The sequence below is a fragment of the Miniopterus schreibersii genome (assembly GCF_964146895.1).
Source record: "Miniopterus schreibersii genome assembly, chromosome: 22".
Lineage (NCBI taxonomy): Eukaryota > Metazoa > Chordata > Mammalia > Chiroptera > Miniopteridae > Miniopterus > Miniopterus schreibersii.
Window position 1 is genome coordinate 1,092,783 of NC_138124.1, and position 12,785 is coordinate 1,105,567.

Sequence of the window (12,785 nt, forward strand, 5' to 3'; positions counted from 1 at the left end):
TGATCGCCTGGATCCTAGGTCGACGCTCAACCGCTGAGCCGCGCCCGGCCGGGCCACTGAGGGTTTAATGGAAGGTTCTAGATCTGGGCATTCGCAGGGTGTTGGAAAGCTTACCTCTGCTGAGCTTGTATCAGGCACCCAGCGTTTGTCCTAAGTGCTTTATGCACATTAATATGATGTTCATCCTCACAGCCCCATTTTACAGATGAGACAACTAAGTCAGAGAGGGGCTCACGATGTTGCCTGGCATTCTGCGCTTGCTGAGGAACTGGGGGCCTGTGCTCTTAACCACTTCGCTGTGCCACCCGCTTCTAAAGGGAGTTCTTTAGGGAACATGCGACTCCGCCTCCTAGTTGTCAGGGCTTCTAACCTTATTGCGATCGGGACTGTCACCGTGGGGGGGGGCAGGGTGAGTAGGTTTCCTTCGCCCCTATCTGCAGGCGCCCGCGTCCAAATGCCTCCGACTCCTTCACTGGGTCCTGGGCTACAGGGTGGACCGTGGTGAAAGGGATCCGGAAGGACCCTGGCAGGTTACAGAAGGTAGTGGCTGTCTCACGCCCCAGCCCAAGCTGGTCCCCGGGGCTCTGACCCCGTGACTTCCTCAGGGACCCACCTTGTTGCTCTGGGACCCCTCCCAGCCACATGCCAACCATCAGAAAGGGACACGGGGACCGGGGCTCCGGGGTCTGAAAGCTGCAGGCGTCATTTCCGCTCATATCCGACAGGCCGGGACCTAGGGACATGACCACACTCGAGTGTTTATTACAGGCGACCAAGCGTCTGGCTGGATGTTCCATCATCATGGGGAGAGGAGGCAACTAGCAGCCAGTCTCCACCACAGAGATACAGTCGTCAAGCACGTAACATTCCCCGAACCCGAGTCCTTGCCCCCCCCAGACCTGCTCCTCTCCGCAGGTACCCCCGTCCCGGTGAGTGGTGGCACACGGGACAAACAGCAGTTCAGCTGTAGGCGCGTTGAGTTGGAGGTGCCTGCAGACGCCCAGTGTGGATTTCCAATGCCTGCCTCGAGTTTCTGAGTCGGGTCTGAGTTCAAGGTTCTACCCCGATCCCTAAGTGATGCAGATGGCAAAGGCAGACACCCCGAAACAGGGCGGGAAGGACCCGAGGGAGAGCGGCCGGAGACAGGGAGAGGCCGGGGAAGGCCGAGCCCGCCGGAGCCCGCTCCGGGGGTGGTTGGCGGGGTGGGGGGGGGGGGGGGGGAGGCTGCCGAGGTCAGGAACCGCGAGCGCCGGGAAGCTGCCTTTCGGTGTGGCCATTTGCGGTCACTGCCAGTAACAGACAAGCAACGCGTGTGGCGAAACGGGGGCAAACGCTCGATCTCAGTAGCTGAAGACGGGCTTGGAAGGAAACGGCACTTGGGTACAGACGGCTCGTCCAGGCAGAAGGGACAGTGTGAGCAGGGGGAGAATTTATAAGCAGAAGATGGAATGATAGGGATTCGAGTGTCGAGAAGACTCCCGCCTACCAAAAAAAAAAAAAAATTAGCTGTGGAAGGGAGGAAGGATGGCTCATGGTTCAAGACAGGAGACGGGGCAGTGCAGAGCCAGGCCGAGCTGCAGGAAGAGGGCCGGGGGTGTGAGGTTCCCGCCGGCAGCTGGGCAGCGACTGACGTTCACCCAGCGGACCCTGTGCCAGGCGATGTTCTTCATGGAGCTCACTCTGCTCCAACGGCCTTTCTTAGACACTGAAAATAGCAACGGCAGCTTCCATCCCACCTTACCTGACCCTTTTCTGTTTCGTAGTTTGTTTCTGATCTCCGGGAATGCTCGGTAATAAAAAAAAAAAACAACGGTGTTTTTTTTTCATTTTGATTCACCGCCGGTTGTGACTCACGTCAACGAGAAATCTTGAGCAGCAAAGCGGCCGTCAGAAAAACCAACTTGGAGGCAGACTGTTTCGTTAGGAAAATGGCTTATGAGTATTCGAAGGTACGTATTAATGAATGAATGCTCCCACCATCGCTGAAATGTTGGGTTATTAAAAAAAAATGTGTCCATAGTTTTACAGGTGTTGACTTCCTCTTGGACTGTGAGGTGAGGACAGTGATAGGGATTGTCAAATTTTTTTTTTGGTTTTGTTAATTCTCACTGAGGATATCTTTTCCACTGCGTTTATAGAGAGAGTAGGAGGGAGGGAGGGAGGAGGCAGAAAGAGAGAGAAAAACATCAACGTGAGAGAGACACATCAACTGGGGGCGCGGAGCCAACCCGCAACTGAGGTCGGTGCCCTGGACCAGGAATCGAACCCTCGACTCTTTGGTGCACAGGCCTGCGCTCTAACCACTGAGCAACACCGGCCCGGGCTGGATTGTCAATCTTTTATTGTTTCCCACAAAGCCTGGCACAGTTCTGGGTTAATGGTAAAAGCGCAGAGTTTGTTCGAGGAATTAATGCACGATGCTAAAATAAAAAAAAAATAAATTTAAACTGCTTTCACTTTACACCCGAGATAAGAAAATTATTAGAAACAACTGGGTTTCATTTTGACTGGAAGTCTAAAAATTTTACTACTTAGTAGATGCTAAGGTGTTTTCCTGGGAAAACACGTGGAAAAAAAAAATACGGCTCTAATTTGGGAAAAGAAATGTATTCATAAAAACGGATATACACACATGGAGACGGAACGCTACTAGAATGGTAAGAATGCCCGACAATATCCGTGCTGGTGATTTTTTGCCAGCAAACATTTTGAGATTTGAATATGGATAAGGCAGGGAACGCCGTGGGTGCTTGCCTCGCCCGACATTAGTGTCACTCACCAACACCTATTTAATATTAATGAGCTAAAGGGGCTGCGGGTGACTTCTCCGGATTCCAAGAGCAGATTTTACTTATTTCCAGCCAACCTTCTTGGAACGCTGGCATTTTCTGACACATCCTGATAAAGCACGTTATTATAAAATTACACTTTACTTATTCAGACAATTGTTACTTAATAGGAAATAGAATGGCTGAAAAAAAATGGTCCCACGCTGGATGCTGTCGTGACACGTTGCTGTAAATTACTCTCTTTAAAGATTTCCCGTTCTCATTGGCCTAGTTTGATACTATGTAAAGGTAAATCCTTAAAAGACTATAATTTTAACTGGTCTTCTCCATAAACTCTGAGTGCAAATAGTTTCCAAATGAGGACCTGTAACGGGCGAAATGATTAAACAGGGAACTGAGCTACAATTGTACGCGATTGATCACCCGTGGCCCTAGAATCAAGTTCAGTTCCTCTCGCTTATTTTTTCTAATGGGTTCAGTTTTCTGCTGTTGGTTCCATCGGGGAGCCCTGTAAAAAAAAAAAACAAAACCGGCTCTGAGGACGGGAGCTAAGTAAATACATTGTATCCACCTTCTGGGCAGGAAGTTTGAATGAGCCGCTCGTCAGATACAATGTTTCACGGGCGCGCCCGCAGCGCTGCCAGCTGTTAGCACAATGCGTGGGGGCCAGCGATTCGCCGGTAAGGGTGGCCGGGCCATTAAAAATAATAATAATAATAAAAATAAATAAAAAAAAAGTCCTTTTAAATAAAACGGGGACTTGGGACTCGATGTGCACACGCGTGGCTTTAAGCGGGTTTATGTGTCGTGAAGTTTCAAGACCAGCTGCCTCTGCCCTCCCCGCCACCCCCCGCCGAGGTCAGGCGACAGGTCGCGTCCCTCCGCCCGCGGCCCCGAAGGTCAGGCCGCGGGGACCGGCGCCCTCCGTGGACGGCGACACCCCGCGTGCTGGCGGCGGTCCCCGCCGATGACCTTGCGCCCCGTTTTCCAAGGCAGCCAGGGAGGGCGGGGGCCGGGGGCCGCGTGGGTCCTGCCCGCTGCGGGCTCAGCGCCACCCGCGACCCCTCCGCACCCGTGGCCCCCCGATCCGCCGCCCGACAAAACGGGGCGCGTCCACGTTTCGGCACGTCCCTCGCCTGGGCAGGGCGGGGGGACCCTGAGGCACCCCCGGGGATGGGCTCCCAAGGCGTTCCCGCGGCGCGCCCCCTTCTTTCTGTCGGACCCCGGACAGCACGAACCCTCGGGAGACACGGACCCCTCCGCCCGGCGCCAAGATGGCGACCGACCCCGGGGGGGACTCCGCGCGCCGCGAGCCACTTCCCCTTCCCGACGCCCCCTGCGCGGCGCCGGCGGCACGCACGGGGGGCGGGGCCTCGCGCGACGTGCCTGCGTCCCCGCCCGGAGCCCTGGCCCGGCCGCGGCGCGCGCTGCCTGCCGGGATACTCGGCCCGCCCCGCCCCGCCAGTCCTCCCGGCTCTCGCCGCGCCCGCGAGATCCGCGTTTTCCAAGATGGTGGCGCTGGGCTCGGGGTGACTGCAGGAGACGGCAGCGCCTGGACGCGACCCCCCCGCCCGCCCGCCCGGAAGCGCCCCCCGCCGCCGCCCCCCGCTCCCCCGCGCCCCCCGCCGCCCCCGCCGGTGCGTCACCTCTGCCGACCCCGCGCTCCCTCACGGCCGCGGGCGGCGGCGCCTCCCTCGCGCCTCCTCGGAGCCGCGCTCGCAGCAGCAGCTCGCAGCCCGGCCCCGCAGCCCCGGTGCGGACGGGCGGCGTCGGAAGGGGCGGCTGGCGACGAGCTCGGGCCGGTGTGCGGCCCCGGCGCCCGCTTGGCCGGCCTCGGTCTGCGGAGAAGGCCGCGCGGGTCCCGCATGAGCGCCGGCGGTGGCGGCAGCGACCGGGAACGAGGCGGTGGCGGGCGGAGGCGGCGGGCGAGGGCGACCACGACCCCTGAGGCGGCCGCAGCGGCGAGGGCCGCAGCCCCGGCGCGGGGGCCACGACAGGTCGGTGCGGCCGGGGACGGGCCTGGGTCCCCGCGGTCGCCCGGGGCGCCCCACCCCCAGGGCGGGTGTTGGGGGCGCGTGGTCTGGGGGCCGGTGCGGGCGGCGGGCCCCCGGTGGCCGCGGCCGCCGTAACTGTCAGCGCCGGGGCGAGGGCTGGGTGGCCGGAGGGGACGCCAGGCCCGGCGCGGGGGGCGCGGGGGTGGCCCCTCCTGGGCCCGGCCAAGGGCAGGTCCGCTCCGGGGCTCCCCGTGCCCCGGAGGGAAGCACCGGGACGGGCGCCTGGGCGGTGGGGTCCTGGGCGCGCCGGCGAGGAGGGCGCCCGGGGGTGCGCTCCCGGGTCGCTCGCGGATTCGGGGGCGCAGCGTGGGCCGGGGCTCGGGTCCGGGCAGCCCCCGCGAAACTGTTGGCCCCTCTCCCCGCCCCCACCCCCACCTCCGCCCGCAGTTGAGAAGAAAAAAAAAAAAGCCACGGACTCGCTGCGGGCCGTGGGGCGCGGGTTTTGTTGGTCAAGTCCGCCTTTGAAGGTGGCACATGCTTTTTTTTAAAAAAGTCCTTGAAATCGGTAACAGTCATTCAGCGCGGACGCTGTTTGATGAAGCCGGCCACCCTCTAAAGGTAATTTCGCCTCCGTGTGCGTGTTTGTGTTTTGTTTTTGTTTTTTTAAAACGTCCTGTCGTTTTAAATCCGAAATGGGATCATTGTAGAGGCTCTTGAGGGTATTTCTTAAGCGGCCGGGGTGCTGGCGAAAGTGTAAACCGGGAGCGTGCGTTTATTTACACGGCCAAGTTGCCCCCAGTCACGGAGACACGTGAATCCGCGGTCCCTGCTTTTGACTCGTGGCACCGCCCGCAGTACCGAGCGAAGCGGCGGGTTAGTCCGGAATATGTTTGCGGGAGAAGGGCTTGAGAGGGAGATGACCTGAAGTTTAGAGGTACAGCTGTTAGAAAGTTAGGTTTCACAGGCGCTCGGGACCCGGCGAGTTGTCGACTGAGTTGGACGATTATCTTGTCGTCAGAATTCAGGGAGGAAAAAGGGAGAGTTTTTGTCACGGGTGTAAAGGAAACAACTCTGGAATCAGACCCTGCTTGTAAATCTGAGCCACTTACCACATTATTAATGAAAGGAATACAATATTAACGCAGCCCGGCTAGAAGCCCTTTAAGAAACGGGTAATCACGACACAACAAAAGTAATAGACGCAAGAAATAATGACTCTCTTTGCACAACTGGACCTTAAGCTAGGACAGTCTCACCGTGTCAATATTTACTAAGTAGCGTTGGTGTGGCAGTTGGTGTGTACACATCCCCCGGACACTGTCGGTTCCTGGGGAGGGAACTGTACCCAGTGATACAAAATTGCAGCGTTCGACTCCTTTTCAGAGGTTTTGGAAGCTGGTTATGTTCTTCAGGGGTTTCGCACAGTTTTGTTTAGCTCTGGGCGTGTATAGGTTAAAATTTAGAAGCATAATTCCTTAAGTAAGGGTACTTATCCGTCAATAGTGTGAGGAAGAGACACTCGTACCACTTGTCCACTCCATTTAACAAGATTTATTGCATATCTTCAACGTCTTTGACATGTAATACTTAATCAGTTGTATTTCTTAAACTCTAGGTCATCTCTAAACGACCCTTTCTCTCTCCCCTCCAAAAATATCCTCTGGCCCCTCAAAAAGAAAATTAACTTGCTGTTTCTCTCATTATACAGTCAGTAGAATAATCCACAGCCCAAGCAGTTGGCATGGTAGTTACAGATGTCCATTTCCAAAATGATTGTTGGTTAGGTTCTTCAGTCCTGTTGCAGTTTTATTTGGATCTAGGCTTGCATAGGGTTGAAATGTAGAAACATTAAGTACATATGCAGCTGTTAAAAATTAGTTTTCTGATTTTTATGACTGAAGACACATGTTCGCAAGTGATTTTTCAAGTAAAACATGTGGAGAAAGCCTTAGGCGCTCGTTTCGTGATGATTCAGGACAAGTAAGAGTGTTGGCTGGTTTTGATAGCCCCCCACTGCAAATGTAAGGATAAAACATAAAAATGGAAGGAATTGTGGTATATGTAGTGGAGATAGCTTTGGAATTAGATCTTGCTTTTAATTCTGCCCTTATTGTAGTTGTTTGACCATTGACAAGTTATTTAATCTTGGTGAGCTGCAGTTTTTTCATCAGTAAATTGCAATTGTGAAGCTAATTCAGAACTTTCTGGAGGAGTCAAGCACGTGAAACGCCGAACACAGGTGCACTTAATAAGCGTCACCATCCGTGGAAGTCTCCCTGGCCAGGTTTTCTGAATGATCCCAAAGCACCTTCTGTGCTGGGGATTCTGAGTTATCCCTGACGCTGTCTCCTTTCTGACCAGCTGTGAGCTCCTCTTAAGGGCAAGGATTCCTAGTGTTTACAGGGAGTGCTACCAGGGTGTATGTGGATGAATCAGTTACCAGCAAACTAGTAAAATGGGCTGACAGCATTTATTAGGTACCTTGTGGTCAGGCGTGAGCTGAGCTGGGGCAGGGGCTCCTCGGACAGGAGTCATGGCTCTGTTTTGGAAGCTTGTAGTCTCGTGACTTTCTGCACATAGTGCCATCTTCTGTGAAGCCCCCTTGCGAAAGGGAGCCTCGTTCTCGGGTGCCTTTCCCAAATCTCTGGGCCCCCACCCTCCCACCCCCAGCTGCTAATCTTATAGAATACTGATTTTTTGTTTGTGTTTTTCTTGTTAATCCTCACCTGAGAGTATTTTTTCCATTGCTTCTCAGAGGGAAGGAGAGAGACATCAACTGTTGCCTCGCGCCCCAGGGCGGGGGAGCGACCCCACATCCGGGGTACTTGCCCTGGACTGGGGAATCCAGCCTCTACCTTTGACCCTTCAGTGCACCCTAACCCCTGAGTCACACTGGCCAGGGCCTGTGAATACTGCTTTACCCCTTTCTTTATACAGATGTCTGGCGCGTGTCAGATACTTCATAGCTTAGTGTCTTGGTCCCAGTCTACCACCCAATGTCTGGCCCATGTGTATATAAAATTACAAATATATTCGATAGTTGCCTGAAAATACTCTGGTATTTTCCTAAGGTGTGATTTTCATTCTGTCTTCTGATCATAGATTCGTAGAAGTTTTAAACCTGGGTGCGACTGTCCTGGAGGTCAGTTACTCCATTCCCTCTACACGTGGGAATCCAAGTGCACAGCTTTGAAATGGCTTTCTCCAAGTCACCAGGTGGCAGGGCCAGAGCCTGAGCCGAGTCTCTGATTCCAGTGGAGGACCCTGCGTATGTGCAGGGGCTGGTGCTCTGTCCCACCTGGGGAGGAGTCCGCCTGCCCACCCGCATTGTTGGCGATATGATTTCCTGCAGTGTTGATAGAAGGCAGCCTTCACAAGATGCCGTGGGGCAACCTGTTCTGGACATTTAGTGCTGGAAATAGGGCTTTTCTGGTAAAGGGGATGAAGTAAAATTACAGTAAATAGAGTGTTAATCTATAAACTTATATCCCATGCCCCAAACACGAGATGGTTGGAATACTTAAAGGTGCTAAGAAATTGTTTCTGAATAAATACATGTTTCTTTGTGAGCCTTCCTTTTCACTTAATGTCAGAAATGTCACCTATCGTGCTTCGATCGGAGTTGCCTTTCACAAGTAAATACCATTGTGGATGACACGTCAGGGAGACGGTGAAGGCCTCTGAGAGGGAGAGGAAGCTAGTCCCTTTCTTTGGTACTGCTCCTTGCACCTGAGATGCAGCTGACAGTTATCACTGCTGGGTGCTGAGCCTTGTGACTGAACTCCCTGAGATTATACATAAGGTTTTAAGTGCCTCAGAGCCTCAACAGGTTCAGTGAACAAAAGCCACCGAGAGCCATTAGTGTGGAGGTGTCAGGATCGTGGGTTCGTCCTTCCTCTTTAGCTAGCAGGTCATTTAGCTTTCTGAGCCTTTGTTCTGTGCCTTCCATCATGTGAAGGTGTTACCTGCTTTGTCTGTTTCAGAGGATTATGCTTTCCAAGTGTGATTGTTCTTGGAAAAAATGGATTAAAACTGATTTAGTGACTTGCCCAAGAAAAGTTGGTTAGTGGTAGACAGTGATTGGAACCTTGGTATGTTTTCATGCTTTCTCCATTAACATCTGAACCTTTTCATAGAAAAGTGTTTGGGGAAATATTTAGCGTGTGAATTTATTTTAAAGTTTTTTTAAAAAAAATTTATTGATTTTGGAGAAAGAAACATCGATTTTGTGTGTGTGTGTGTGTGTGTGTGTGTGTGTGTGTCCAACTCGTTTATGCTTCATTGGTTGACTCTTGTATGTGTCCTGACCATGGGTGGAACCCACAACTTTGGTGTATCAGGGTGATGCTCTAACCAACTGAGGTACCCTGCCAGGGCAAATTTATTTTAAATTTGGTAACTACGTTCGAAGTAAACAGTAGATCTTAATAGTTGCTGATGCATAATTCAGTATTATTAATCCAGAGTCAGATCCCTTCTGGGGTTGTTTTGCTTTTGACCTCTCCTGTTAATTTGGTAAATGGCAAGTGAATCATAGGGTTGACCTGAAAGGAAATGAGGTTTTGGAGATGTAGAATCTACAAGATAAGATTATTTCAGAAGTTCAGTTGCAGGAAACGTGCTGGAATCTCACACAAGACATTGCATGTGGACCATAGAAGAGAAGCGTATGTGAACCTTTGTTGATTACAGCCAGGACCTGTGCTGCAAATAAAAGCATGGAGGCAGTGTATGAGCCCTGAACACTTAATGGTACAAGCAGGGTAAAATCTCCCTTAAATGAAATGCTTGGCTGGCCACTGTGGTGTGCGATGTGGGTGGTGACTTGACAGCTCACTGTGTTCCAGAAGTCGCTCTTCTGTGCCATGCAGATCCATCAAGATTAGTCAGGCACAGAGAGATCCCTGAATGGTGCAGAAGTAAAATGTGAAAGATCTTTTGACCTGTCTCTGTGGTATACAGGCTTGTAGCTCTTTTTTAGTTCTTAACGTGTGCCCATTGTATATACTCTCAGTAATTCACGATGTTCCTTTTCACATTTGAGACAAGTAGTGCTGCACATGTGGGGCCTGGGTGAAGGTGCTCCCAGTGCTGTTCCTTCATTCGATGGCTTCTGTCTTCTTGAATCAGAAGGGATGGCTCGTCCATCTCAAGCCTCTGCGGCCTTCCCCCGGACTGGGAGAAGGCAGTCTTAGAATTGCCTTTGTGGACTGTAGCCACCATCCTGGCTCATTTATTTAATTTATTTTTTTTACTCCTCACCTGAGGATATTTTTTCCATTGCTTTTCAGAGAGAGTGGAAGGGAGGGAGAGAGAGAAACATCCATTGGTTGCCTCCCGTACTCGCCCCAACGGGGGCCAGGGATTGAACCTGCAACCGAGGTATGTGCCCTTGGCCAGAATCGAGCCTGGAACCTTCAGTCCACAGACCGATACTCTAACCACTGAGCCAGAGCGGCTAGGGCCTGGTTCATTGGTGTTTATATTCTTTGTGTTGAATAAATTCCGAATTTCCCCCATATTAAATATGCGACAATACGAAGAGTAATATCACAGCACTGTGCGTACCCTTCAGTATGGACAGGGTTTGTTGCTTGGACTCTCGCTCCCTCCGAAACTGATGTGCTTTTCTTCAGAGATGATAGCTCTGGCGCTGCAGATACCACTCAGGGCTTTCTTCATACTCCCGACAAATACTTCCTTGTCTCTTATCAGATGTAAAGCATAGTCGGCTTCTTCAGAAGGGAAAGAGTGAGTTGCCCGCAGTGTTCTCCGTACAAAGCTGATGGCTCATAGGGAGAAATACGGGCTATGTCCAGCTGGTTAATTATCTTAGTGCTTTATTCTTAGGAATTCTGTTTATTGTACCTCTGTGTTTGTGTATATGTCAGTATTGATAACCTTACAGTGTGCATAAATAGGGATATTAATATTTACCTTTGGTGTACATATTTAAAGTTTTTATTTAGGAAACTTAAATACATCTTTCAGGCACCCATTGTATGTGACACGTATACTAATTGATAAATCCTATTTCACACAAAGAATAATTGAGGAACACTTTTCTTTTATAGTTCTCTGAAGTGAGCTGATAACCTGTCATATTCCATGTTGGTAATAGAAACTGTAATGTTCAAGATAATCCAAATTTAGATCCTCTAAGAAATGAAGTTTTTCTAATTACTTAAGTTGCTTCATTCATATTTAATTTCTTGCTCATTTTGCCATGTCTGTAATACATTGCAATTGATGGAATGTTTTAAGTCCTCCCGAAATTCATATATTGAAACACCCCCAGCATGAGGGTATTAGGAGGTGGAGCCTTTGGGAGGTGACTAGGTCATGAGAGTGGAGCCCTCATGAATTAATCCCATGAGTCCTCGGGAATTAGTGCCCTTATAAAAGACTCCAAGGAGCTCCCTTCCCTCCTCTGCCACGTGAGGACCCAGCCCGGAGGCAGCTGTCTGTGAACCAGGAAGCTGGTTCTCACCAGACACCAAATCTGCTGACACCTCTATCTTGGCCTTCCAGCCTCCAGAACTGTGAGGAATAAATTTCTGTTGTTGATAAGCCACCCAGTCTGTGGTATTTTGTTATAGCAGCCTGAATGGATTGGGACACACACTAAACACGTTCAGACACTAGAGAGGGAAAACAGAAAATTAAATGGATCAAGTTTGGTAGCTAAGGTAGGGATACACTGACTGTAGTGTTGAAATGAGAATTATATTAGAAAGTATTATATTAGAAAAACTGACCTGACCTTAGTCTTTTATGCTGTAAAACTAGATTTCAGCATTTCAAATCATACGGTTGTATAGTTCTTTAATTATTGTCCAGTGTACTATATTTCCAGTTATCTTCAGAATGAAAAAGAGTCTTAGGTCTCATTCAACTCAGTAAGGAGTCAGTCCACTCCCTCACCCTGAACATTTCCGTCTTTTGGGCTAGATGAAAGGTAGGAGGGGTGAGCTTGAAAATAGATGGGCCTTACCTGGACACTAAATAGGTCACTTATCTCAGCCAAAATGAGATGATTTACTCCTGGATTAAAGATTCTGTGGGAACAGTAATAGACATTTGCTGTCTGTCTTTTTATTTATTCATTTATTTTTCATGTGCAGTTGTAGATACTTGTAAGTGTTGGATGAGTGAACTGCTTCCTTGTCAGGTCAGGACTGCTTTTAGATATTGCTGTGGGCTGACTGAGTATGAACAGGACAGGACTAAGGGGCAGCCTGGACAGTGGACACTATATGCGATTGAATTCAGATTAACCATAGTGCAAAAAGGAACCCAGAGGAAATTTCACAATAATAGGTTATGGGGACTGTGTGGCACATTTGCTTCTGGAATTGTTGACCAGAATAAGTGATTTATCATTAAAGCCAAGAAATAGATAAACTTTTTAGTAAATTGGAATTTTTAAAGGATCTCCATAGATGGCGCTTGAGATCAACGCTCATAAGATTCTCTCAAATAAGATTGATTAAGCCACACAATAAAAAGATAGCATTTTTGTCCAGCCGTGGGCTCAGTGGTTGAGCATTGACCTATGAACCAGGAGGTCACGGTTCCATTCCAGGTCAGGGCACATGTCCAGGTTTCAGGCTCCATCCCCAGTAGGGGGCGTGCAGGAGGCAGCCGATCAATGACTCTCTCATCACTGATGTTCCTATTTCTCTCCCTCTCTCTGAAATCAACATTTAATTAAGAGGTAATATTTTAATATTGGCAGATCATGAGTCTTCTGTAGTTATTCGGAGTTACTTTCTGAAACGGTCACAGAACACAGATGGAGGGGAGGGCAGCCAAGGGTCAATTTAGAGAGTTCAGTTCCCTTCCAGAGCACAGTGATTTTGACCCCAAAGTTCTGTGTGTGTGTGTGACCATACAGCCCAGATTTACCAGCACAGCCTCAAATGTAATAGTTAGGTTTTCCCCTAACTAATCCCATAAAATCAGGAATTCTACCGTTTTTCTTGTTTTCAGAGAGCCTCTT

At 50.5% G+C, this 12,785-nt stretch overlaps 1 protein-coding gene across 4 annotated transcripts in view; it reads left to right on the forward strand.

Annotated features, from left to right (window-relative positions):
- The first annotated feature begins 4,404 nt into the window (after window positions 1-4,404).
- Window positions 4,405-12,785, forward strand: part of UBE3A (ubiquitin protein ligase E3A) — a 55,760-nt gene continuing 47,379 nt past the window's right edge. For 2 of the 4 annotated variants that reach the window (XM_081124781.1, XM_081124784.1), the window contains exon 1: window positions 4,435-4,786. The gene's annotated coding sequence lies outside the window, so the exon portion shown is untranslated. The other 2 variants (XM_081124783.1, XM_081124782.1) reach the window with 2 other exon arrangements.